The sequence below is a fragment of the Somniosus microcephalus genome, chromosome 3 (genome assembly GCF_052327205.1).
Source record: "Somniosus microcephalus isolate GS21.2 chromosome 3, FLI_Smic_1.0, whole genome shotgun sequence".
Taxonomy (NCBI): domain Eukaryota; kingdom Metazoa; phylum Chordata; class Chondrichthyes; order Squaliformes; family Somniosidae; genus Somniosus; species Somniosus microcephalus.
The window spans coordinates 320,451,185-320,478,842 of NC_140989.1; positions in this window are offsets into that span (position 1 = coordinate 320,451,185).

Below are 27,658 nucleotides of genomic sequence, written 5' to 3' on the forward strand. Positions count from 1 at the left end.
TGGAATGTTGGCTTTCATTGCCAGGGGGATAGAATATAAAAATAGGGAGGTATTGCTTCAGTTGTACAAGGTATTGGTAAGACCGCACCTGGAATACTGCGTACAGTTTTGGTGTCCATACTTAAGAAAGGACATACTTGCTCTCGAGTCAGTACAAAGTATGGTTCACTTGGTTAATCCCGGGGATGAGGGGCTGGACATATGAGGAGAGGTTGAGTAGATTGGGAGTCTACTCATTGGAGTTCAGAAGAATGAGAGGCGATCTTATTGAAACATATAAGATTGTGAAGGGGTTGGATCGGGTGGATGCGGGGAAGATGTTCCCGATGATGGGTGAAACTAGAACTAGGGGGCATAGTCTTAGAATAAGGGGCTGCTCTTTCAAAACTGAGATGAGGAGGAACTACTTCACTCAGAGGGTGGTAGGTCCATGGAATATGCTGCCCCAAAAAGCTGTAGAAGCTACACCATTACATAAATTTAAAACAGAAATAGACAGTTTCCTAGAAGTAAAGGGAATTAAAGGTTACTGGGAGCGGGCAGGAAATTGGACATGAGTCTAGGTTCGGATCGGTCATGGCCCTGTGGGTAGCGGAGCGGGCCCAGGGGCCGTGTAGCCTGATCCTGCTCCTATTTCGTGTGTCTAATTCTGTTAGATTCAGGAGATGGTTCTGGGATAGTGGATTGGCGGTTAGGATCAGATCAGCCATGATCTTATTGAATGGCGGAGCAGGCTCGAGGGGCCGATTGGCCTACTCCTTCTCCTATTTCTTATGTTCTTATGTTCTTATGTTAGTAAGAAAGGCCACTTTTCTAAGGTATACCGGTCGAGAGCTCCTGTTAGTTTTGCAGCTGCTATCTATAAAACTGCTCCTCCCCCAAGAGCCACTACTAAGGTTACAGCTGCAATCTATAAAACTGCTCCTCCCCCAAGAACCACTACTAAGGTTACAGCTGTCAAGGGTATAACTGCCCCTCCTCCCATCACAGCTGTTTTCCCCCAAAGTCTGTCCCATGCAGCCACGAAGGTTTCGGTAAATGGACACATTTTGAGTGCACTAATCGACTCATGCAGCTCTGACAGCTTCATTAGTGAGCAGGCTGTCAGTAAGTTAAAACTGTGTATTTACCCCTCGGACAAGGAAATTGCAATAACTCTGATGACACTGACCACCAATTCTTCCGGCTTTTGTCTTGTCGACCTTATTCTCAATGGCCGCACTTATTTCTCCACCCGGCTCGGGGTGCTCAAGAACCTATGCAGTGATGTGCTCCTGGGACAGGATTTCCAGAAACAACACAAAAGACTCACTTTCGAGTTTGGAGGGTCAAAGCTGGAGCTTACTATTTCCAAAGTACCGTTTTGTGCGCTTTCGGCGGCTTCGCTCAACGAGCCCTCCTTGTTTGCCAATCTTTCCCCCCGATGTAAGCCAATAGTCACTAAATCACGATGTTTCAGCCAAGATGATCGATCCTTTATCGAGGCAGAAATCTCTCGCCTTCAAGCTGACGGTATCATTGAGCCATGTTCATCTTCCTGGCGGGCTCAAGTCGTCGTTGTCAAAAATCCTCTGAAGCAACACAAGAAACGGCTTTGCATCGATTACTCGCAAACTATTAACCAGTATACCGACCTGGATGCCTACCCACTACCACGCATCGATGACATGGTCAATAACCTTGCTAACTACAAGGTATTTTCAACCTTTGATTTAAAGAGCGCATATCATCAAGTACCATTAAAGGACTCTGACAAAAAGTATACAGCCTTTGAGGCCAATGGTCGGCTTTACCAGTTTTGTCGCCTTCCATTTGGGGTCACCAATAGGGTGGCCGTTTTTCAACAGGCAATGGATAGCCTAGTCAAACAAGAGAACTTAACGGACACTTTTCCATATCTGGATAATATCACCATTGCTGGTCATGACCAGAAGGAGCATGATGCCAACCTCCAGAAATTTTTTGACGTTCTCCGTCGTCGCAAGTTAACCTTAAATGAGTCCAAATCTGTGAAATCAGTACCATCAGTCAACATCCTTGGCTACTGGGTGGGCAACGGTGTCATCAAACCGGATCCGGAGCGGCTTCATCTGCTTCAGGAGCTCCCTCCCCCTATGAATCTCGGCTCTCTTCGTCGGGCACTCAGCATGTTCACCTATTATGCGAAATGGATACCCCACTTCTCCGACAAGATACAGCCCCTGCTTCACGCAAAGTCATTTCCATTGGAGGCAACGGCTATTTCAGCTTTCAACCTCCTCAAGCGACAACTGGAAAAAGCCACGCTTCGTTCCATTGATGAAAATCTCCCTTTCGTGGTCGAGTGCGATGCATCAGATGTGGCGATCTCGGCTACCTTGAATCAAGGTGGTCGACCTGTTGCATTTCTGTCCAGAACTTTGCAGGGTAGCGAGCTCCATTATCCTCCTGTCAAGAAGGAGGCTATGGCCATCATCGAAGTGGTACATAAATGGAGTCATTTTCTTGGCCATCGCCATTTCACACTTATAAGCGCTCAGCGCTCCGTGGCCTTTATGCTGGATAACCGGAAACGCACTAAGATCAAGAATAACAAAATACAACTCTGGAGGATGGAATTGGCCGCCTTTGGATATACCATACATTATCGACCCGGCAAAGAGAATGTGGCCCCGGATACCCTCACGTGGGAATTCTGCTCTTCTATGTCAACTTCGACTCTTGCGGATCTTCATACTGACTTATGCCATCCTGGCATTACCCGTATGTTGCACTTTGTGCGATCTAAAAATCTCCCATTTTCTACGGAAGATGTGAAAAGAACATGCTCCTCCTGTAGAATTTATGCGGAATTAAAACCGCAATTCTTCCGTCCATCGGATGGCTCGCTCATACACGCTATGCAGCCTATGCAGCGACTCAGCATTGACTTTAAAGGGCCATTGCCTTCCTCAATGTGAAACACCTACTTACGCTTTCCCTTTGCTTTCCCCTGTCCCAATATGCTTACTTCCACAGTGATCAAATGCCTTGATCAAGTCTTTTCCCTTTGCGGTACGGCCAATTTCATCCGCTCTGATCGGGGTCCCTCCTTCATGTCAAGCGAACTCAAAAGTTATCTCTCCCAACGGGGAATCGCCACAAGTAAAACGATACCGTACCATCCCGTCGGTAACAGACAGGTTGAGAGATACAATGCTATCATTTGGAACACTGTTCGTCTTGCGCTGAGGTCACGCAACCTACCACACCAGCAGTGGAAAACTATGCTCCCTGACGTGTTGCGTTCCATCAGGTCTCTCCTTTCTACGTCTACCAATGTCACACCTCTCGAGCGATTCTTCAGCTTCCAGCGTCGCTCCACCCATGGGACGTCTCTACTGTCATGGTTGGCAGCTCCCGGCCCCGTGCTGCTCCGAAGATTCGTCCAATCATCTAAAAATGATCCTCTCATCGACAAGGTAGAACTCACGGACGTCAACCCCACGTACACGCATGTGCGGTACCCTGATGGTCGGGAGTGCACCATTTTGCTCCGGGACCTGGCTCCCTGTCCAGCCGGTTCCATGGACACAACTGATAGAGGGACCCACGGGGATGATGCCGACACTCTGCGCTCCCCCGAAGATGACGCCCTACCTGGGACATCGCGAGATCTGCCAGCTGCCCCACTGGGTCCACTCGGGGCCAGGACGCTGGTCAATCCCCGGCTATCAAACAGGATGAAGCCAGTTCTGCGCCTGTGGGGACCCGCACCCAGAGTCAGAATCTCCCGAGCCTCCCTCGGGTCGATAAGAACAACACGGGCCCTGTCGATCCACCGGTACAGATTAAGCAGCCCAGGGACCAAGACACGGTCCGGGCAGACGTGCCTTCTAGCCATAAACAAAAATCTAAAAGACTGCGGCTATTCGTGGTCTGCCTAACCCGTTAAGAGGAAGTCGTCGGACTTCCAAATCTTTTAGGCAGGAAGAATGTTATAAATCTCATCATCATCAAGAAACTACTTATGAAATAATGCTGGACGGCCAGCTGGTGGCGCCGTCCAAGGAGTATAAATACTCGGGCGTGGGCCCAGCTATCCAGGGACATTTTGTAAGACAAGGAGCTAGTGAAATACAACTAGACCTGCATGTTCTGAAACAAGTTGATTAAAGCCTTGCTTTATGCTCAAACCAAGTGCGTAGTGAGCTTTATTACATCACCCTTCTCCCCATATCCCTTGATCCCTTTTGTAACATTTGCATATTGATTTATCATTGGCCCGCAGGCATCTGTAAGGAATACCAATTATATTCACGTGATCACATGCTGAGTTGTCATTGGCCTGCAGGCATCTGTAAGGACTGCTATTGTTTAGAAGACCCAAGGGCCCAGACTCCATCTTGTACACACGGTGCTGTACTGATATGAATAAGCACAGACCTGATGCTTCATTAAAAGAGTTTAAACTGTAATACTCCGTTGTCCTGCAATTTATTATTTTTGTACAAAGTGTGCAAAACAAGACATGGTGTCAGAAGTGGGATTTGAAATGGACATCGTTGGAGCTCCCTTACCTTGAATGAATTGGGAATCTTTGAACTTACATAGAGAATGGTGAAAGTTCAAGCAACACGTGGAATTGATGTTCTCGGGTCCACTGAAAAGCAAAGGGGAGGAAGAAAGATGCAGCTACCTACTCTTGTGGATCGGAGAAAAAGGGAGAGACATTTTTAACACATGGTCTCTCACCGCAGATGAAGCAAAGGTACTGAAAAGTTATTTTGACCATTTTGAAGCATATGTGATGCCCAAGACAATTACGATATTCGCTAGGTACAAGTTTCAGGAGAAAGTACAAGGAGCTAGTGAGTCGTTTGAACAGTTCGTGACTGAGTTAAAACAGCTGGTAAAAGACTGTGTATATGCAGATAAAGGTGAGATGGTCAGAGACCGCATTGTGTTTGGAATACATTCAGCTAAAGTGAGAGATAAACTTTTGAATGTTGGGTCCGGGCTAACGCTGGACAAAGCTATAGACATAGCTAGATCGCACGAGATAGCCCAAGCACAGTTGAAAACCATAACCGGCGCCACGAGCAGTTAATAGATACACACCAAAGAACACCACCCAGAGAGCGTGTTTCAGAACAGAAAGAACAGAGAGAGTTCTAAAAATGGGAGACACAGACATAAAACGCTTCAAAAACTGTGGATATTGTGGAAACAACTGGCATAGAGAAAAGGAGTACTGCCCTGCCAAAGGAAGGCAATGTACTAAATGTGGTAAACAGAACCACTTTGCTAAAGTTTGCAAGACTGTTTTCGGAAAAGCAGTGCACACAGTGAGTGACAGCCAACTGCCAGATAGAGAGCCAAATGCAAAAGAACTGTTTATTGATTCTGTGTCACAGAAAAAACAGATTTCACAGACTGAGCAAGCTTTTGCCGATATTGAGATAGGAAAACAGGGCAAAGAGCTTAAGTTTAAACTAGACACTGGATCTCAGGTTAATGTAATTCCTCTGAGTGAGTATCACAGCTTGAAGGATGAGTGTGAGCTACAGCCCACCTCACGCAGACTGACCGGCTATGGGGGTGAGCAGCTCAATGTAAAAGGCACATGCGTGATAAAATGCAAGTACAAAGAAAGCAACATGATGTTGAACTTTTACATTGTTGACACTCAAGCACCTCCAGTACTAGGTCTAAAGGCATGTTTAGACATGGACCTCGTCAAGCTAGTGCTATCATTGACAGCACCAGTTGAGAAGCAGACAGTCATGGAGGAGTTTGCAGACGTTTTCAAAGGAATCGGACTATTCCCAGGTGAATGCACTATTCACCTTGACCCAGCAGCAACCCCTGTGGTTTGCCCACCGAGAAGGATACCCCTTGCTCTGCGTAGTCGCCTGAAGGAGGAGCTGCAGAGCATGGAGAATACAGAAATCATCGTCCGGGAAACAGAACCGACAGAGTGGGTCAACGCATTAGTAGTGGTTGGGAAGCCACGTACAGGCAAGCTCAGAGTCTGTTTCGACCCCAGAGATTTGAACAAGGCTATCAAACGCCCTCACTACCCTCTACCAATGCTAGATGACATCACACCCAAGCTAGTGGGAGCACGTTACTTCAGTGTAATGGACGCACGATCAGGATACTGGACTATCAAGCTCATGGAAGAGTCATCTAAGCTAACAACGTTCAACACACCATTTGGACGCTACCGATTTCTGCGTTTACCATTTGGTCTTATCTCAGCTCAGGATGAATTCCAGCGGAAGATCGACGAAACCTATGAAGGCCTCGACGGAGTAGTCACAATCGTAGACGACATCCTCATCTATGGCAGGAATAGAGAGGAACATGACAGGAACCTCCATGCGATGCTACAAAGATCACGGGAGAAAGGTATCCGGCTCAACCCCGAGAAAAGCATAATCGGATCCACCGAGATCAGTTATTTCGGGCATCGCCTCTCAACTGATGACATTAAGCCGGATCCAGAGAAAATCTCCACCAGCAAGAAGATGGAGCCGCCGAAGAACCACGCAGAGCTAGAGACAGTACTAGGCATGGTTAACTACTTGGACCTGTGGGAGAGCAGCAGCGCGACCGGCGGCACTTAAAACCGGCGGATTCAGCAGAGGCAAGGTCAGAGAGCTTGGACCTGTGGGAGAGCAGCAGCGTGACCGGCGGCACTTAAAACCGGCGGATTCAGCAGAGGCGAGGTCAGAGAGCTTGGACCTGTGGGAGAGCAGCAGCGCGACCGGTGGCACTTAAAACTGGTGGATTCAGCAGAGGCGAGGTCAGAGAGCTTGGACCTGTGGGAGAGCAGCAGCGCGACCGGTGGCACTTAAAACTGGCGGATTCAGCAGAGGCGAGGTCAGAGAGCTTGGACCTGTGGGAGAGCAGCAGCGCGACCGACGGCACTTAAAACCGGCGGATTCAGCAGAGGCGAGGTCAGAGAGCTTGGACCTGTGGGAGAGCAGCAGCGCGACCGGCGGCACTTAAAACCGGCGGATTCAGCAGAGGCGAGGTCAGAGAGCTTGGACCTGTGGGAGAGCAGCAGCGCGACCGGCGGCACTTAAAACCGGCGGATTCAGCAGAGGCGAGGTCAGAGAGCTTGGACCTGTGGGAGAGCAGCAGCGCGACCGGCGGCACTTAAAACCGGCGGATTCAGCGAGGCCCGGCCAGAGAGCTTGGACCTGGGGGAGAGCTGCAGAGACCAATTCAACAGCAGAGGAGAGAGGTAAAAAGTAATCCAAGTGTGACGTCACCAGGAAGCAGGTAAGTGATTGGTTGGTGAGTATTTCTTTTATTACAAGCTTAAATTCTGCAGTTTATATTTTCTTGGGTCTCTGTGGTGTAGTGGGGACAGTTGGTAAATAAGCGCGCTAGAGTATATCTTTAACTGGTGGTATTGAATTGATTTAAATTAATTAAAGGGGTAAGTCATGCCAGGAGAGCCCAGCCCCGTGTTATGCTCCTCTTGCGCTATGTGGGAATTCAGGGACGCTGCCAGTGTCCCTGATGACCACGTGTGCCAGAAATGCATCCAGCTGCAGCTACTAACGGGCCGCATGGAGGCGCTGGAGCTACAGATGGATGGGTTGTGGAGCATTCATGATGCTGAGAGGGTTGTGGATTACACATTTGATGAGTTGGTCACGCCGCAGGGTAGGGCTGCACAGGCAGAAGGGAAATGGGTGACCACCAGGCGGAGCAGTAGAAGCAGGCAGGTAGTGCAGGAGACCCCTTTCAAACAGGTATACCAATTTGGATACTGTGGAGGGGGATGACTCACCAGAGGAAGGCAGCAGCAGCCAACTTCCTAGCACCGGGGATATTGCTGCTGCTCAGGAAGGGAGGAAAAAGAGTGGGAGAGCAATAGTGGTAGGGGATTCTATCGTAAGGGGAACAGATAGACGGTTCTGTGGCCGTAGACGTGACTCCAGGATGGTTTGTTGCCTCCCTGGTGCCAGGGTCAAGGATGTCACTGAACGGCTGCAGGGCATTCTCAAGGGGGAGGGTGAACAGGCAGAGGTCATGGTTCACATTGGGACCAACGACATAGGTAGGAAGAGGGATGAGGTCCTGCAACAAGAATTTAGGGAGCTAGGTAGCAGATTAAAGAGCAGGACCTCAAAGGTTGTAATCTCTGGATTACTCCCGGTGCCACGTGCTAGTGAGTATAGGAATAGGAGGATAGAGCAGATGAATGCGTGGCTAAAGAGTTGGTGCAGGAGGGAGGGCTTTAGTTTCCTGGATCACTGGGCCTGCTTCTGCGAAAGGTGGGACTTGTACAAGTCGGACGGGTTGCACCTGAACCAGAGCGGGACAAATATCCTTGCGGGGAGGTTTGCTAGCACTGTTCGGGGGGGTTTAAACTAAAATGGCAGGGGGTTGGGAACCTGAGCAGGGAGACAGAGGAAAGGAAAACAAAAGCAAAAGATAGGAAGGAGAAAAACAAATGTGGCAGTCAGAGAAATCAACGATTTAAATCAAACGTGGCCACAGTAAATAATAATTCTAATAAGTTTAAGAGCATTAAAAAGCAAGCCTGAAGGCTTTGTGTCTTAATGCGAGGAGCATTTGTAATAAGGTGGATGAATTGGCTGTGCAAATAGAAGTAACCGAATACGATTTGGTTGGGATTACAGAAACGTGGCTCAAAGATGGCCAAGACTGGGAACTCAACATCCAGGGGTATTCGATATTCAGGAAAGATAGGCAAAAAGGAAAGGGAGGTGGGGTAGCATTACTGGTTAAAGAAGGGATTAATACAATTGTAATGAAGGATATTAGCTCTGATGATGTGGAATCTGTATGGGTAGAATTGAGAAATACTAAGGGGAAAAAAACACTAGTGGGAGTGGTATATAGACCTCCAAACAGTAAGGTGGAGGTTGGGGTTGGCATTAAAAGGGAAATTAAAGAAGCGTGCAATAAAGGCACAGCAGTCATCATGGGTGACTTTAATCTACATATAGATTGGGCCAACCAAATTAGTAACAATACTGTGGAGGAGGAATTCCTGGAGTGTTTACGGGATGGTTTCCTGGACCAATATGTCGAGGAACCAACCAGAGATCAGGCCATCTTAGACTGGGTATTATGCAACGAGAAAGGATTAATTAGCAATCTTGTTGTACGAGGCCCCTTGGGTCAGAGCGATCATAATATGATCGAATTCTTCATTAAGATGGAGAATGAAGTAGTTGACTCAGAGACAAGGGTCCTCAATTTAAATAAAGGAAACTACGATGGTCTGAGGAGCGAGTTGGGTAGGATTGAGTGGGGAATGGCGCTCAAAGGGTTGACGGTGGATAGGCAATGGCAAACATTCAAAGACCGAATGGATGAGCTACAGAATTTGTTCATCCCAGTTTGGCGTAAAAATAAAACAAAAAAGGTGACTCAACCGTGGCTAACAAGGGAAATTAGGGATAGCATAAGATCCAAGGAGAGTACATATAAATTGGCTAGAAAAAGCAATAATCCTGAGGATTGGGAGCAGTTTAGGAGTCAACAAAGGAGGACAAAGGGATTAATTAAGAAAGGGAAAATAGAATATGAGAGTAAGCTAGCAGGGAACATAAAAACTGACTGTAAAAGCTTTTATAAATATGTGAAGAGAAAAAGATTAGTGAAGTCAAGCGTAGGTCCCTTACAGTCAGAATCAGGGGAATTTATAATGGGAAACAAGGAAATGGCAGACCAACTAAATGCATACTTTGGTTCTGTTTTCACAAAGGAGGACACAAATAACCTCCCAGAGATGCCGGGGAACATAGGGTCGGATGAAAGTGAGGAACTGAAAGAAATCAGTATTTGTAGGAAAAATGGTGTTAGGAAAATTGATGGGACTGAAGGCCGATAAATCCCCAGGGCCTGATGGTCTACATCCCAGGGTACTTAAGGAAGTGGCCCTAGAGATAGTAGATGCATTACTGATCATGTTCCAGAACTCGATAGACTCTGGAACGGTACCCATGGATTGGAGGGTAGCTAATGTTACCCCACTATTCAAAAAAGGTGGTAGAGAAAAGGCAGGGAATTATAGACCGGTAAGCCTGACATCGGTAGTGGGGAAAATGCTAGAGTCTATTATAAAAGATGTAATAGCAGAGCACTTGGAAAGCAGTGACAGGATCGGACAAAGTCAACATGGATTTACAAAAGGTAAATCATGCTTGACTAATCTACTGGAATTTTTTGAGGATGTAACTGGTAAAATAGATAAGGGAGAACCAGTGGATGTGGTGTATTTGGACTTTCAGAAGGCTTTCGATAAGGTCCCACACAAGAGATTAGCGTGCAAAATTAAGGCACATGGGATTGGGGGCAAGGTATTGACTTGGATAGAGAACTGGTTGGCGGACAGAAAGCAAAGAGTTGGAATAAACGGGCCGTTTTCCGAGTGGCAGGCAGTGACTAGTGGGGTACCGCAAGGATCGGTCCTAGGACCCCAGCTGTTCACAATATATATTAATGATCTGGACAAGGGAATTGGATGTAATATCTACAAATTTGCAGACGACACAAAGCTGGGCGGGAGGGTAAGCTGCGAGGAGGATGTCGGGAAACTCCAGTACGATTTGGACAGGTTGGGTGATTGGGCAGAAACATGGCAAATGCACTATAATGTGGATAAATGTGAGGTTATCCACTTTGGTGGCAAAAACAGGAAGCCTCGCCCCGTGTCCCTCTTGGGGCGTTCAAGCTGAATTTCCGGCGGCCGCAACTGCTCCGATCGTTGCGCTAATTCCAGCGCCCAGGCGAACTTGGCGCCCCGTTTGCGGCTCCACCGAATTTCTCCCTTAATGTCTCTTAGCTACCAGGACAGCAGCCTCAGTGAAGGCATGGATGTGCAGGTGCACATGGTGTACAACAGCTTACCTGTGAGTGACTCAAAACTGAAGGAGATCCGAGCAGGAACAGAGAAAGATGCACAACTCACACTGCTGAGAAAAGTCATACATGAAGGATGGCCTGAGAAAAGGAGGTAATGCCCGCAGAGCATATCTGAATTCTGGAACCACAGAGACGAAATGTCACAAATCAACAGAATCGTCTTCAAAGGGGAGAAAATCATCATTCCTACCAGTCTCAGAGAAGAGATGTTGACAAAAATTCATGCTGGACATATGGGCATGGAAAAATGCAAACAAAGAGCACGTGACATTATGTTTTGGCCTGGAATGTGCAAACACATTGAGGACATTGTCGGAAAATGTTCCATTTGTCTAGAACGCCGCCCATCAAATGTCAAAGAGCCCATGATACCTCACCGTATCCCAGACAGGCCCTGGCAGGTCGTCGGCTGCAAGCAAGTGCATGCAAAATGTCTACAGAGACAGCAACACCAAAAGAGATACTATGACAGGTCAGCTAGACTACTGCCGCTGCTGCACAATGGAGAATCAGTCAGAATCCAGGAGCATGACTACTGGAAGCCAGCAGTCGTCATCCAGCCAGCTGACACTGAGCGATCGTATCACGTCCGCACCCCAGAAGGACAGGTGTACCGCTGCAATCGCAGGCACCTCCCTAACACCAAGGAACAACACCGTCATTCCGACGAGAGGTTAAGCCTAGAGTTATCCTTGCCTTGTGAACTGTCAAAGGGTGTAGGCGGATGGCTGCCCTAAAACAAAACTGTACATCTTTATTGAAAAGTTGAGATGTTTTCAGTGCTAGTTAAACGTTGAGTTTACTTATATGTTGATGCTACTGAGAGCATTATGTAGAAGAAAGGTTCAAAAGTAATGCATAACATATTTATTTTAAAAGAAAGGGGATGTAACATTTGCATATTGATTTATCATTGGCCCGCAGGCATCTGTAAGGAATACCTATTATATTCACATGTGATCACATGCTGAGTTGTCATTGGCCTGCAGGCATCTGTAAGGACTGCTTTTATTTCGAAGACCCAGGGGCCCGGATTCCATCTTGTACACACGGTGCTGTACTGATATGAGTAAGCACAGACCTGATGCTTCATTAAAAGAGTTTAAACTGTAATATTCCGTTGTCCTGCAATTTATTATTTTTGTAAAAAGTGTGCAAAACAAGACACCTTTAGCCTTAAGAAATATATCTAACTCCTTCTTGAATATATTTAATGAATTGGCCTCAACTGCCTTCTGTGGTAGAGAATTCCATAGGTTCACCACTCTCTGGGTGAAGAAATTCCTCCTCATCTCAGTCCTAATGGCTTACCCCTTATCTTTAGACTGTGACACCTGGTTCTGGACTGCCCCGCCATCGGGAACATCCTTCCTGCATCTAGTCTGTCTAGTCCTGTTAGAATTTTTAAAGTTTCAATGAGATCCCCTCTCATTCTTTTAAACTCCAGCGAGTATAAGCCCAATCGACACAATCTCTCCTCATACATCATTCCTGCCATCCCAGGTATCAGTCTGGTGAATCTTTGCTGCAATCCCTCCATGGCAAGAACATCCTTCCTCAGATAAGGCGACCAAAACTGCACACAATACTCAAGGTGTGGTCTCACCAAGGCCCTGTACAACTGTAGCAAGACATCCTTGTTCCTGTACTCGAATCGTCTCGCTACGAAGGCCAACATACCATTTGCCTTCTTAACCACCTGCTGCACCTGCATGCTTACCTTCAGCGACTGGTGCACAAGGACACCCAAGTCTCGTTGCACTTCCCCTTCTCCCAATCTATTGCCGTTCAGATAATAATCTGCCTTCCTGTTTTTGCCACCAAAGTGGATAACCTCGCATTTATCCACATTATACTGCATCTGCCATACATCTGCCCAATCACCCAACCTGTCCAAATCATACTGGAGTTTCTCGGCATCCTCCTCAGAGCACACACGCCCACCCAGCTTTGTGTCATCTGCAAACTTGGAGATATTACATCTAGTTCCCTCATCTAGATCATTAATATATATTGTGAATAGCTGGGGTCCTAGCACTGATCCCTGCGATATCCCACTAGTCACTGCCTGCCACTCGGAAAAAGACCCATTTATTCCAACTCTTTGCTTTCTGTCTGCCAACCAGTTCTCTATCCAAGTCAATACCTTGCCCCCAATCCCATGTGCTTTAACTTTACACGCTAATCTCTTATGCAGGACCTTATCGAAAGCCTTCTGAAAGTCCAAATACACCACATCCACTGGTTCTCCCTTATCTATTCTACCAGTTACATCCTCAAAAAATTCCAGTAGATTAGCCAAGCACGATTTACCTTTTGTAAATCCATGTTGACTTTGTCCGATCCTGTCACTGCTTTCCAAGTGCTCTGCTATTACGATCTTTTATAATGGACTCTAGCATTTTCCCCACTACCAATGTCAGGCTTACCGGTCTATAATTCCCCCTTTTCTCTCTACCACCTTTTTTGAATAGTGGGGTAACATTAGCTACCCTCCAATCCATGGGAACTGTTCCAGAGTCTATAGAATTTTGGAAGATGACCAGCAATGCATCTACTATTTCTAGGGCCACTTCCTTAAGTACCCTAGGATGTAGATTATCGGCCTTCAATCCCGTCAATTTCCTTAACACCATTTCCCTACAAATACTGATTTCATTCAGTTCCTCCCTCTCATTAGACCCTATGTTCCGCGACATTTCTGGGAGGTTATTTTTGTCTTCCTTTGTGAAGACAGAACCAAAGTATGTATTTAATTGTTCTGCCATTTCTTTGTTCCCCGTTATAAATTCCCCTGATTCTGACTGCAAGGGACCTACGCTTGACTTCACCAATCTTTTTCTCTTCACATATCTATAGAAGCTTTTACAGTCAGTTTTTATGTTCCCTGAAAGCTTACTCTCATAATCTATTTTCCCCCTCTTAATTAATCCCTTTGTCCTCCTTTGCTGAATCCTAAACTGCTCCCAATCCTCAGGTTTGCTGCTTTTTCTGGCCAATTTATATGTCCTCTCCTTGGATCTTATGCTATCCCTAATTTCCCTTGTTAGCCACGGTTGAGTCACCTTTTCTGTTTTATTTTTATGCCAAACAGGGATGAACAAATTCTGCAGTTCATCCATGTGATCTTTAAATGTTTGCCATTGCCTATCCACCGTCAACCCTTTAAGTAACATTCCCCAATCCATCCTACCCAACTCGCGCCTCATACCATCGTAGTTTCCTTTATTTAAATTCAGGACCCTAGTCTCTGAGTCAAATACTTCACTCTCCATCTTAATGAAGAATTCTATCATATTATGATCGCTCCGCCCCAAGGGGCCTCGCACAACAAGGTTGCTAATTAATCCTTTCTCATTATATAATACCCAGTCTAACATGGCCTGATCTCTAGTTGGTTCCTCAACATATTGGTCCAGGAAACCATCCCTTATATACTCCAGGAATTCCTCCTCCACAGTATTGTTACTAATTTGGTTAGCCCAATCTATATGTAGATTAAAGTCACCCATGATAACTGCTGTGCCCTTATTGCACGCGTCTCTAATTTCCCGTTTAATGCCATCCCCAACCTCGGCATTACAACTTTAGATTTTCCACCATGTGCTCTTCTCTGACAGAAATTGCAGGCGAATCGCCTGCTCCTGGACCTCTCTGATGTCCCTCTGGATATGCCTGGTAGGAGATGCACAAGAGTGACATCAACCAATAGTAACTCTGAGCTTGTGTTCAGCACCAATGTGCTGCAAGGAGTGGCCGCAGATGTTGTTCTCTGGAAAGTGGCAGTGGGCCTGCTTCCTTAAAACTCCCTTTGATGCCTTCACACGAGACAGTGTCATACATGTGCCCAACACCTCTTGCCTCCTGCAAGCACCAGTTTCCCTGAGATGAGAGTCACCACAGAACTGTAGGCTTCCAGGGGAACCAGCATAGTTACCCACTATTCAAACTCATGCCACTCAGGGAGTACAACCTGGTGAAGGTTGTTGTTTTAAGTAAAGATAACAAGGAGCTTCGGGCTAGAAATTTGTTTTGACCTACTTTCCGGCGTTGAATAGTCAGTGCGCTGGGAGCACCACCAGAAGCTGGAAACCCGATGCATGACCAAAGTTAGACCTGCACCCCCATCAGCATATTTCCAGCAAGCTGCAATTGGGCATCCAGAGACAGCTCGCCAGTTTGAGGAGGACCAATTTAGGCCAGCCGCCTTTCTGTAAGATGCCTTCGGATAAGTCTTGGGAGAATGGGAAAGGGGCTTCAGTGGCCTGCAGTAGTTTTCTGAAGCCAGGAGGAGCACTCCTTTACTTCCCATCTACACATGAAGGTACATTCAAAAGAAAATACTTACATTTTGGTGGCAGGCTCCATCGGTCCCTTTAAGGACCATTGGTTAGGCTGCTGAAGAACCCAGAAACCTAAGCAGAGCATGCCTGCTGCAAGCTCCGCACAGTCCTAATGAATATCTGGGAAAGGTCATAAAACACATGTTAGGCCCCACATTAACATATACAAGGGGCTTAGGGGGAGAAATTCATGTTCGCCGGCAACTGGAGTTAACGGCCACTGAAAATGGCCACAATGCTACTGGAGCAAAATTGGTCTGGGGGGCATGGAGATTGGTGGCGCAGCGCTTACCTGCTGTGCAATGTCATCCTGGAGGAATCCGAGACGAAGTTCCTGTCCAGGAGCGGCATTGCAGCTTCCCACAACCTCTAGAATCGAGGCTGTGGCGCTCACAAGGAATTGTGGGTAATGAAGAGCTCTGAGAATTAAAGGGGCTATGCACACTGAAGCAATACATATTAAAATGAAGTGAAACAATGCAGTTTTCAGCCCATTCTGCCTTAAAAAAAAATTAACATTAAAAAGTCCCAAATGTCAATATTCAGCTCTTAAAGCTGAATTCCCTTCCTAACCTCAAAAAAGTGGAAAAATGCCTCAGCACTGACACACATGGCTCAGCAAGCTGGGGAAGTGGCACCCAGGGTCTCGCATGTAGCATTCCAGCTTTGTGCAGGGGGTCAACACTGCAAGAGAGGCCCTCTACCCACAGGGGCCAGGAGGCCCACCAGAAAGAATGAAGTGGAAACACATCACCGAGGCAGTCGCTACCAGCAGTGTCACCCCCACCACCTGGCTACAGTGCCCAAAGGAACTTCATGATCTCAGACCAATGGTCAAGGTTAGTGAATGCTTCTTCAAAAGCCATCTCCTATCAACTGCACCACCAGCCTCACACACTGCTCAATGCATGACCCCCACCCCCATCACTCACCTAGCAACAATCTGCTCCAATCACAAGGCACATCTCCCATTCCTAGCCTCACCTCATCCCCGTGGAGGAGACAGTGTAGGCCATTCTTGACAGGGACAGGGCTGAGCCCTTGGCCAGCAACAGGGCTGAAAGGATAAAAGATGCTGGTAGCCTCATATGTTATCCTCCTTCTGGCATGCACCTCATGCTTTCCCGCCCTCCCATCACCACAACTCCACCCTTGTGCCTTCCTCATTTCACACACCCAAGAAATGCAGCCTATCCAGCCAGTGGGTGACCAAGAAGAGGGAGAGGAGAGTGAAGAAGAAGATTGATTTGACAGTCCCAGCCACCAGCTCCTCAAGGTCAACCAGCAAGGACATTTGCAGTTTCCCCCACTGAAAGTCAGCAGCCTTCCACCAGCCATTCTGCAGCCACTGGGATAGCACTGCGTGACATCGGTAGGATAGCCACAGGCACACACAAGACAGGCACTAAGAGAATGCATATGAGTGATGAGTTGATTTCTTGATGTCACATTGGATGGATAGACGTATTTAGGTAGATTGGAAAGTGTTGAGTCTGTGTGTCCCAGTTATGCTTATTATAAATCACTGGACACAGACCACAAGAATAACTTTTAACAGGTCTTTACTGTTCGGAGGTCAGGGCTGAACTGCCCAGCAAATCCCTACACAACGTTTATATACCAGTGTGGTCACCACCGGTATTACAGTATACAGCAGCCAAGAGAAAGTAGTACATCTCTTAAGGTAGTTCTCTTAAGGTGGAACAGGTTACATACACCACAATCCTCCCTTTTTAGCTTAACAGTTATATCCCCATTTAACATAACATAATAACATATAGATATATATATATATATATACAACTTCATGCAAAACAGTTCAAAGATTCAGTCTCTGAGGAGGCCTCCTGATTCGAGTTGGATAACGCCTTTCAGGGGTCTCTGATTCTCGTTGCTGGGGTGACTCATCTAGTTGATCTCTTATGGATTGGACATCATCCTCAGGTACATTCACTTCTGAGGTAGATGCTTCAGGTTCACTAACTTCTTCCACGGTTGTCTCTGCCGTAATTCCTCTCAGGGTTCCCAGTCCCCGTTGGAACACCTCTTTAGCATCGTCCAATATTCTGGACAATCGTTTAGGTTTGACATCTTTTTTACCGGAATCTACCATTAGTGCTTTTAAGGAATGCCAGTCCATATTTATTTTCCTAATCCACTCCCGTCCCAGTAGTGGTGGACCTCCCTCAGGTAGCACATATAAGTCCATTCCTCGGCTTTCTTTGCCCTTGTGGACCACCTTTACCTCTATCTTCCCGATGAGGTATACTCTTTGCCCCGTGTATGTTTCCAATACAATCTCCGTATCCCGTAGGGGAATATGTGGGAATAACCTTTTGTAATCTTGCTTATTCATGACCGTCAATGCCGATCCAGTGTCCAATTCCATCTTCACTTGGACTCCTGCTATCTGAAGTGTGACCCAGATTGTTTGGAGGTCTGCTTCATTACCAACATTGTGTACTCTTAGACTACCCAGTTCATTACTGCTGGAGGCTGAATTTGACTTCTGTTCGTTCGAACTGTTCTCTGTCACCTTGTGTACCTTTCTGTACTTTTCCTGCGGTGACTTTTTGTTGCTGGTCTTCTTTCCTGACCAGCACACTTTAGCTATGTGACCAAGCCTGCCACATTTTCTGCATTCCTGATTTTTGAACCAGCACTGGTTCTGATCGTGCATTGTCTTTCCACAACGATAACATTTTACTGTACCCAAGACCATTTGATTGGTGCTGAGTTCCGGTGACCGTAGCTGCATTTCCGCAGTGCCTCTCGCTGCGGCTTCGTGCGATGCTGCAATAGTGACAGCTTTATCAAGCGTAAGATCATTCTCCTCAAGCAGTCGCTTTTGTGTTCCTTCTTTTAACAATCCACACACAAATTTATCTCTCAGCGCATCTGCTAGTCCTGTTCCAAACTGACAGTACTTTGATAGCTTATGCAGTTCAATTAAAAATTCAGCGTTGCTTTCGTCTTTCAGCTGCGTTCTTCTGTAAAATTTAAATCATTCCGCTATCATCAGCGGCGTGGGGTTTAAATGATTTTTCAGGACAGTAACAATATTCGCGAAAGTCTGATCCGCCGGTTTACCTGGTGATAGAAGGTGCTTGAATAGCCCGTATGTCTTCGCACCCATTGAGCTTAATAAGGTTAGTGCTTTCTCATCATCTGGTACCTTATTTGCTTTACAATAAACTTCCATGCGTTCTACATACGTGGTCCAATCTTCGATATCGCTATCAAAGGTATTAATGTTCCCATGTTTAGGCATCCTTGCAAGTTTTAAAATTTTTCTTTTTCTCAAAATGGCGGCTTCCCGTGCTTGTTTTCTTCCCCCGCCTACTAAAATGGCGGCTTCCCGCACTTGGCGGTCTTTCCCGCGCTCGTCTTCTTCCCCCGCCGACTGCAATGGCAGATTCCCGCGTTTGCCTTCTTCCCCCGCTGGCTGCAATGGCGATTGCCGTGCTGCTGCCGTTCTCGCCTCCCCAGCGGTTCTCAATTCCCCGATGCTGCTTTTACTCCCCCGCGGTTCCCGTGGGCATTCACGCTTCCCCTGCTGTTGCGCCTCTCAGCCCCGCATGCAGCCCGGTCCTTTACACCGGCTGCGTTTGAGTTCTCCGCGGCTCTCATGCCTTAAGCTGCCCCAGTCGCTGCGCCTCTCGGCCTCGATTGCAGCCCGGCCCTTTTCACCGGCCGTGGTCGAGTTCTCCGCCCTTTTTCCTCCGTTTTCCCTCCCCCACTCCACAGTCAACGCGGCCGACTTTCTGCTCGTGTCGCTGATCGGCTTACCCACCACCGTGGTAGAAGGGATGATCACTGCCTGTCGCTGATGGAGGGCTTCGTGGTCAGAATTTTTCTTTTTAACCCGGGTTCTCGATGCCTCCCGTACGATGGTGCTCAGCAGGATGATGAGGGCGGATGCCTCTTCTCGACGCCCGTTCTGAGGATGAAGCTGCCTTGGATGTAAAACTGCCGCAGGGTAAGATCGGACTCCTCGCCACTGTTGAGTCTGTGTGTCCCAGTTATGCTTATTATAAATCACTGGACACAGACCACAAGAATAACTTTGAACAGGTCTTTACTATTCGGAGGTCAGGGCTGAACTGCCCAGCAAATCCCTACACAACGTTTATATACCGGTGTGGTCACCACCGGTATTACAGTATACAGCAGCCAAGAGAAAGTAGTACATCTCTTAAGGTAGTTCTCTTAAGGTGGAACAGGTTACATACACCACAGGAAGTTTGCTTTGTGGTGGCTTTTATTTCAGCATCATGGCCAAGAGGACGTTGTGATGGTCAGTAACAGAGGGAAGGTAAGGTGTGGGACTAATGTTGAAAGCGGAATTGGGGTTTTGGTTACTGGGACTGGAGGCGGGTGATTCCATCCTGGATATCTTGGCCACAAAGTGGGTGTCTGGGTGCATCCTTCTGTCTGATTCCTCCTCTTCTGCTTCCTCCACTTCTGTGTCTTCCTCTTCCCTCTGCAAGCGGATGCTGTAAATGTGAAATGACAGCATAAAATGCTGCAAGTACTCAGCTGGTTAGGCAGCATCTTGACCTGAGATGTGAACTCTGTTTTCTCTTTACACGGATGTTGCCTGACCTGCTGAGTATTCGCAGCATGTTCTGCCTTCTCAAAGGCCTTCATTTACCATCCAAGCCCTTGCAAGCATCCAGCAGCAATCTCTACACACGTAAATTTTTTTTCACATCTATTGCAGCAAGCCAACACTTCAATAAAATTGAAAAAACCCAGTCCAAAACCTAAAATTCAAATTTACCTGAACGATGTGTGTGTCCATTTAAGGGGTGCAGACATTGCCACTGTCAGACTGTCCGATTTACATCACAATGCCACTATTTAGTTGGGGCTGGCGCTACCAGTTATCGGTAATGCAAAGGTAGGGACGTAAATGGCAGTTGCTGCGGGAACCGCCAGCAGCTGGCGAAAGAGCGGTGGCTGCCATTTCAGTGCCATTTAATGGTGCTACGGAGTGGCGCTAAGGCCACAATTGGGAAAAGAACAGCTGTGAAATTGATGGTTTTATACGACTTTTGCAGCTTTCACTTATTCACAGCAACATATAACGTTCACCCTTATTTTTCCTTTGGGGTAGACTTTTTGCCCCGTGTACGTCTTCAAGACAATCTTTGTATCTCTCAAGGGTATATGTGAGAATAGGCGCTTGTAGTCCCTTCGGTTTATGACTGTTAGGGCTGACCCTGTGTCCAATTCCATTTTTACTTGGACTCCTGCTATCTTGAGCGTGACCCAGATAGTTTGGTGATCCTCCATTTTGATCACGTTATGTAGTTCAGACAACCCAGCTCCTTGCTTCCGGAGTCTGTATCACTCTTCTGTTCATCTGAACTACTCTCCGTCACCTTATGTACCTTCTTGTACTTCTCCTGTGGAGATTTCTTGCTGCTGGTTTTCTTTCCCGACCTGCAGACTCTTGCTATGTGTTCTATTTTTCCACACTGTCTGCACACTTTGTCCTTGAACCAGCAATCATTATGGTTGTGTGTTGTTTTGCCACAGCGATAGCACTTCACTGTTCCGTATGACATTTCATTTGTGCCATATTCTTGCGGTCTCCGTTGTATCTCTGCAGCGCCCCGTGCTGCTGCTTCGTGTGATACTGCAATGCTGAAAGCCTTGTCCAGCGTAAGATACTTTTCTGATAGAAGCCATTTCTGGGTTCCTTCACTTTGAAGCCCACACACAAACTTGTCCCTTAAAGTATCTGCTAGTCCCATTCGAAACTGGCAGTGTTTCGATAGCTTGCGCAGTTCCGTTAAATACTCAGCATTACTTTCATCTTTATGCTGGTTCCTTTTGTGAAACTTAAATCTTTCTGCCATCAGCAGCGGTGTGGGGTTTAAGTGGTCCTGTAGGATTGACACTATGTTTTCAAAATCCTTTTCTATTGGCTTCTCTGGGGTTACTAGGTTTCGTAGTAAGCCATACATTTTTGCACCCATTGAATTCAACAGTACCAGCGCTTTCTTGTCATCTGGCACTTCATTCGCCTTGCAGTATACTTCTATGCGTTCGACATATGTCGTCCAATCTTCGACTTCATTGTCGAACGCTGTGATACTGCCACTCTTCGGCATTTTTGGGCGTGGTTAGACTGGCTTAAAATGGCGTCTCCCGCACTTTCCTTTCTTCCCCGCTGCGGCTTATAATGGCGTCTCTCGCGCTTTCCTTTCTTCCCCGCTGCGGCTTAAAATGGCTTCTCCCGCGCTGCTGCCAATGCCGCTCTCGGCGGTCCTCGTGGCAAATGGCGATGCCCTGTGGGTTTCGTGCACTGCTCCTGTGCTGCTGCCAATGCCGCTCTCTGCGGTCCTCGTGGCAATGGCAGCGCCTCGCGTTTTCCTGCACGCCTCTCTCCCCCGTTGACGCTGCTCAGTCCTTGAACTCCGGCTGCGCTCTGCTCTCTCTCGTCTATCTCCCCGTTGACGCCGCTCGGTCCTGAACACCGGCTGCGCTCTGCTCTCTCTCGCCTCTCTCCCCCGTTGACGCTGCTCGGCCCTTGAACACCGGCTGCGTTCTGCTCTCTCTCATCTCTCTCCCCCGTTGACGCCGCTCGGTCCTGAACACCGGCTGCGCCCTGTGCGCTCTGCCCTCTCTCTCTCCCCCGTCGACGCTGCTCGGCCTTTTTCTGTGCCACTCGGTCGGCTCTAGCCGCCGCTGTCCGGGAAGGGTTTGCGCAGTACCTGTTGCCAGCTCGTTTCGCTGGACCACCGTGACTGGAAAGCCAAGCCTGGCTCTCGACAGCCTGCCCTGCGATGCTCAAGTCTCCACTGTTCTCCAGGAGCGAATCCCTGGGAGGTGATGCAGAGTTGCAGGTAGGTTCGAATCTGCGTCATCGCCAATGTTGTATCCGTGTATCTTAATGTTGTGTCCTTCAATAATCAGACAAAAGACTGCAGGGAACGATCAACAGGTGTTTACTGAATGAGGGTTCAAACTGCAACTGACTGTACAGATCACTACTCAGGGTTTATATACAGGTGTGGTCACTGCCAGTACTACAGGATACAGGAGCTGTAAAAAGTAGTTCTCCCCCTTAAAGGTACATACATTACATGAAGAGGATGTGAAGAGGCTTCAAGGGGATCTCGACAGGCTCAGTGAGTGGGCGAGAACATGGCAGATGGAATATAATGTGGATAAATGTGAAGTTATCCACTTTGGTAGAAAAAACAGTAAGGCAGAGCATTTCCTAAATGGTGAAAGATTGGGGAATGCAGATGCTCAAAGGGACCTGGGTGTCCTTGTACATGAGTCACTGGTATGCTGGCCTTCATTATAAGAGGATTTGAGTACAGGAGTAAAGAAGTCTTACTCCAATTATATAGGGCCTTGTTGAGACCACACCTGGAGTACTGTGTACAATTTTGGGCTCCTTACCTAAGGAAGGATATACTTGCCATAGAGGGAGTGCAACGAAGGTTCACGAGATTGATTCCTGGGATGGCAGGATTGTCGTATGAGAAGAGATTGAGTAAACTAGGCCTGTATTCTCTTGATTTCAGAAGAATGAGAGGGGATCTCATTGAAGCATACAAAATTATTACAGGGCTTGATAGGGTGGATGCTGGGAGAATGTTTCCCTTGGCTGGGGAGTCCAGAACCAGGGGCCACAGCCTCAGGATAAAGGGTAGGCCATTCAGGACTGAGATGAGAAGAAATTTCTTCACACAGAGGGTGGTGAATTTTTGGAATTCTCTACCCCAGAAGGCTGTGGAGGCTCAGTCATTGGGTATATTCAAAACAGAAGTCGATAGATTTCTGACTAGTAAGGGCATCAAGGGATATGGCAATAGGGCCGGTGAATGGAGTTGAGGCAGAAGATCAGCCATGATCTCATTGAATGGCAGAGCAGGCTCGAAAGGCCTAATGGCCTACTCCTGCTCCTATTTCTTATGTACATATGTTCTTATACTTACCTGACGTGATAGCCGCTCTCTGGGAACCTCATTGAAAACCTGGTAAAATGCTAAGTAGATGGGGAAAATGCTTCTTAACTACCTTTTAATAAGCTTTTAACTATCTAAATTGGCTGACCCGCCGCTTGGTGTCGGGTCTGTTCAGGGATGACAGACCTGACACTTGGGAAACTGGCAAGGAGGTGGGTTTACAGCGGGATGCCGACCCGTTGTCAATCTTTGTGATTTTGACAGCGGACCCGCCTCCAAACCCGCACTCTGAGCGCCAGTAAAATTCCGGCCTATGTTTTCACTGAGCTTCTGTGCAAACCAAATTAAATTATTGATCAGGAAGTTTGTTAAGAAAAGGGTATTTGACCTATGTATGAAACATATTCTATCCTATAAAGAGCTGTAGCAGTGTTTAATTTCCCATTAGCTTTTCATGGTATCATTTTTACCTACTGTGCCTTTGACTATGAGTGATTGACAGTACTGTCTTTAAAAGATTAAACTGTATAAAACACGAGGACTTTTCAGGGAATATCTGGAGAAGATGGTTAGATTCCATGAGTGCTTCTGATTTTACGACAGGTAACAGCTCACCCTGAAACAGCATGAATATGGTATGACAAGCCCGACTGCTTTGCACAAAGCGACTATTGCATGTGAAGGAATGGTAAAAGGGATTATTAACCACTTGTACACCAATTCCAATTTACTTGTATTAGTACTGTGTTGTTTAGTACTTTTTCTATTTTTTTTCTTTTGTTAACTCTTTTATTTGTATGTAAATTTTAGTGGTAATTTTAGCCTGTAGACAGTGGTCTAGCGGTGTGAAACGTTTTGCAGCATGAAATGCTACGAGAGCATGGCGGGCATCCTGCATGTTCTCCAGTAATCAACTTACCATTATTTGGGTTAACTGTTAGACCTGGGCTTTGCATGGCAGAGAATAAAAACACAGGCTTCAGTCCATGAAAACTGTCATCAAGCTTCTCACATGAAAAAAATGTGTTGCGAAAAAGCCCAAATTGCAGCAGAGTCATTCTTAAAAATGTTTTATGAGGTAACAGATCTAATAGGTTATTTAGCCAGATTTGTAGATGCTGGGTTTAGGGTAAATCCATTTCAAAAGGATTTTGGAGGATGGCAGGAATAGGCTTTGCAGTAAAAAAAAAAGGACAAATTCAAGTCTGGATCACTATCAGAAAACCCTGCTGTCCCTTTATCTTCAAAGTACTAAAAAATGGAACCCACAACTTTACTTGACACAAAAAGGCTCATGACAACTGATGACAACTGAATGATTTGATTCTAATATGGAACGAGTTTGAGGTAAGGCCAAAGCATATGATAAATTGTACAGATTTCAGCATTGTATCTCCCACAGTGCTGCTACAACTTTTTAAGTGCTACCAATATATTTTTAATGAAAACACTAGACTAAGAAATTGTGGACGTCATATACAATTTTAGCTGTTAATCTCATAGAAGGCAGCATTAATCTTGTCCTGCTTTGGATTTGAGCTCATGTTTCCTGAGATTAATAGGGTGATCTAAAATCTGTTTACATAGCTGTGCATATATGTGTATGTATTGGAAGGGGATTTGTATTAAAACAAAATCCAAGGAAGATCTACATTAAAGTGCTCCATGTAAACAGCAGGGGTAACCTTAAGGTCAAACCTTTATGCTGGGTGTACTGTAGATATAAAGCAACAGCGGGAATCTAAACAGTTTAAAAACATAAAATATACTGAACAGATATCGAAGGCCCATTAAAAACAGAAGGCTGACTTTAGTGTTATCCACAAGTAAACTGTTAAATGCTCTATTATGTATCAGCAGAGACCAGGGGAAACACAAAAATCTTAACTTTTTAGAAAATGTACCTGCTGACCTTGTCTTCTGTTCACAGATACACTAAGGATATTTATCTAATTATTATTGGTTATGTTTTAATCTTCTTCCAACACTCTCAGTTCCCCTCCCTCAAATTTACCAGTGAAAATGTTAATCCTTGGGTTTAAGGGGCATCTTTTCTTCATAATAAGATGCCAGGGAGTAATCGTAGTCAAGAATTATGCAGTGTACTTTTGGATTTTCTATAGTAAATTGCTTTAACAAATGAATTAACTTTATCCAGCTCTTCACTCTGTCACACACACACGCTCGCACACACGCACGCACGCACACACATACACACACACGCGCTATGGAGAATCACTACCCCAAACTTTTAATTAGCTAGAATACCTCAGCAATATTGGTCATAGTAACATAATTCCTTGTTATCCAGCTTACTTGCTGACCCTTCTATTAAATGTATTGACCCTTAGTAAAAATTTGGAAAACAAATCAGCATATTATTGAATATTATGGTAAATATTATTGTAGATAAATTTAACCAGTCTTTAAGTGACACAAAATATAAATCCCCAGAAATACAGATATATAAAAATTTAGAAGAAGATTATAGTATAAATAATGCTTCAGACATAAGTACAAACATACAATTACATAAACATGCTGGATATATTTTGCATTTGATGATAGTCTAAATGTAGGAACAGCAGCTTTCCCTACTGGTTACTGGGCTCATATGAAATTCAGGACCTATTGAGAAGCTTTGAGACACTCATACAATCATTGAATTTAATCGACGGTTTCTCCTATTTCATCTTCAGTACTATCTTAGATAGGATTTGGGCTAAAATTCTACTTTATTCTTTTATAGACTTATTTCATAGACTCTGCCTACTGTGGCTTGTTGATATGTGATGCAAGCAGAACCTTGAGAAGGTTAATGGTTTTCACAGCAGCCAGCATAGAATAAATATTATTCCATCCAAAGCTACTGTTGTTTTCCTTTAAAAACTGGAAAACCACATGGGTAGTGCTGTAGGTTGAGGCATTTAAAAAGGAGAAATGAATTCATCAGAATTAACCATTTATTTCTAAATATTATAAACAGTGATCTATGTCCAGCTACGGTGTTTGTTAGTTATCCCTTTCCCCATTTTTTGTGCCGTACAGTTGCGATGTGAAGCTGCTTGTGATTGTTCAATTTGTATAGATGAGTTCCCCTGTGCTGAACATCATGAATGGAAACTGCTGTCTACCACCCACTGTCTGCTGAGCACTGGATTCAGTTTACCATTCATTAGGTCACTGCACAGCAACTTTACAACAAAATGTCTACTCACAGGAAGCCTCAGAGCAGCAGTTGTATAGCATAAGACACATGGGCATACCCACTAATATTAGTAAATCTGCATATGTCTCTCTCTCTCACACATGTTTACATAGGCATTTTTCATTATAACTGTGGTCAAGGGAATTTATAATAGAAATATAAAAATAACAACAGAATGTGTGACTTTAAAATGGGGACTGAATCAGATCTGTGTGCCCTGGTTCAATTATCTCACAGCCTAACTCCGCTTCACCTTAAGACTACACTTGGTCTGGACTCCCCATGTACAATGCCGCAGGTCAACTAGTGTTCATATATATTGTTACTTTTAATAGAAAACTAGACATGAACAGAAATTGGTCTAATTGGCTTATAATCTCTTCTGCCTTCCACCCTATCACAAACCTTCCCTTTTGTTCTTTCCTCCCCTTCCTCTTTTCCTTGCCTCTGTACTTGCTTAAAATCTGTTGCATCTCTAACTTTTTACAGTTCTGACGAAAGGTCATTGACCTGAAACGTTAACTCGGCTTCTCTCTTCACAGATGCCGCCTGACCTGCTGAGTATTTCCAGCATTTTCAGTTTTTACTTCAGATTTCCAGCATCCGCAGTATTTTGCTTTTGAAAAATGGGTCTAATGTCAGTGGAAAGCAGTAACAGACTATTTGGCCATGTTTGGACCTGCTCTGGGGATTCCAGCCAATGTTCCCTTTAAGCTGTGCCAACTGTGCGGCTGCGCAGCGCTCTGCAGCTCCCGTGCAGCTGGCTCACTGGCTTTTAAATAGGAAAAACTGTGCATGCGCAGTATTTTGAATGGGCCGCGCAGCCCCTTGAAGTGGCCGCGCACCCCCTTGAAGTGGCCGCGCACCCATTAAAGGGAACATTTTGATTCCAACCCATCGAAATCGGGATTAACAAATATTAGCAAAAGATAAGGGGAATAAAAACATTTGTTTGTTAAGACCTTCGGAGAACTTGGATGAGAACTGATGAAACACACCAAAATTATGAAAAGTAAATCTGAGTGTCAGAAAATCTTTAGATTCAAATGACTGGAAATCAACAATTATAGTTTCCTCTGTCTGCTGATTTTAAGCAAAAAAAGTAAACCTGAGTATGAAATGGGGAACGTTTTGGTTAAATTAGCATATGGAAGAAAATATATCCCAAGCACTCAACAACTTGAGCTCTCAAGCCACCTGTTCTCCCATTGATTTTGTTGGTGTTAATTTGCCGTCGCCATTAACAGTTTCATTCCAGTTGAAGGAGGTTAATGTGTGCACAATGTTGGCCATTGTTG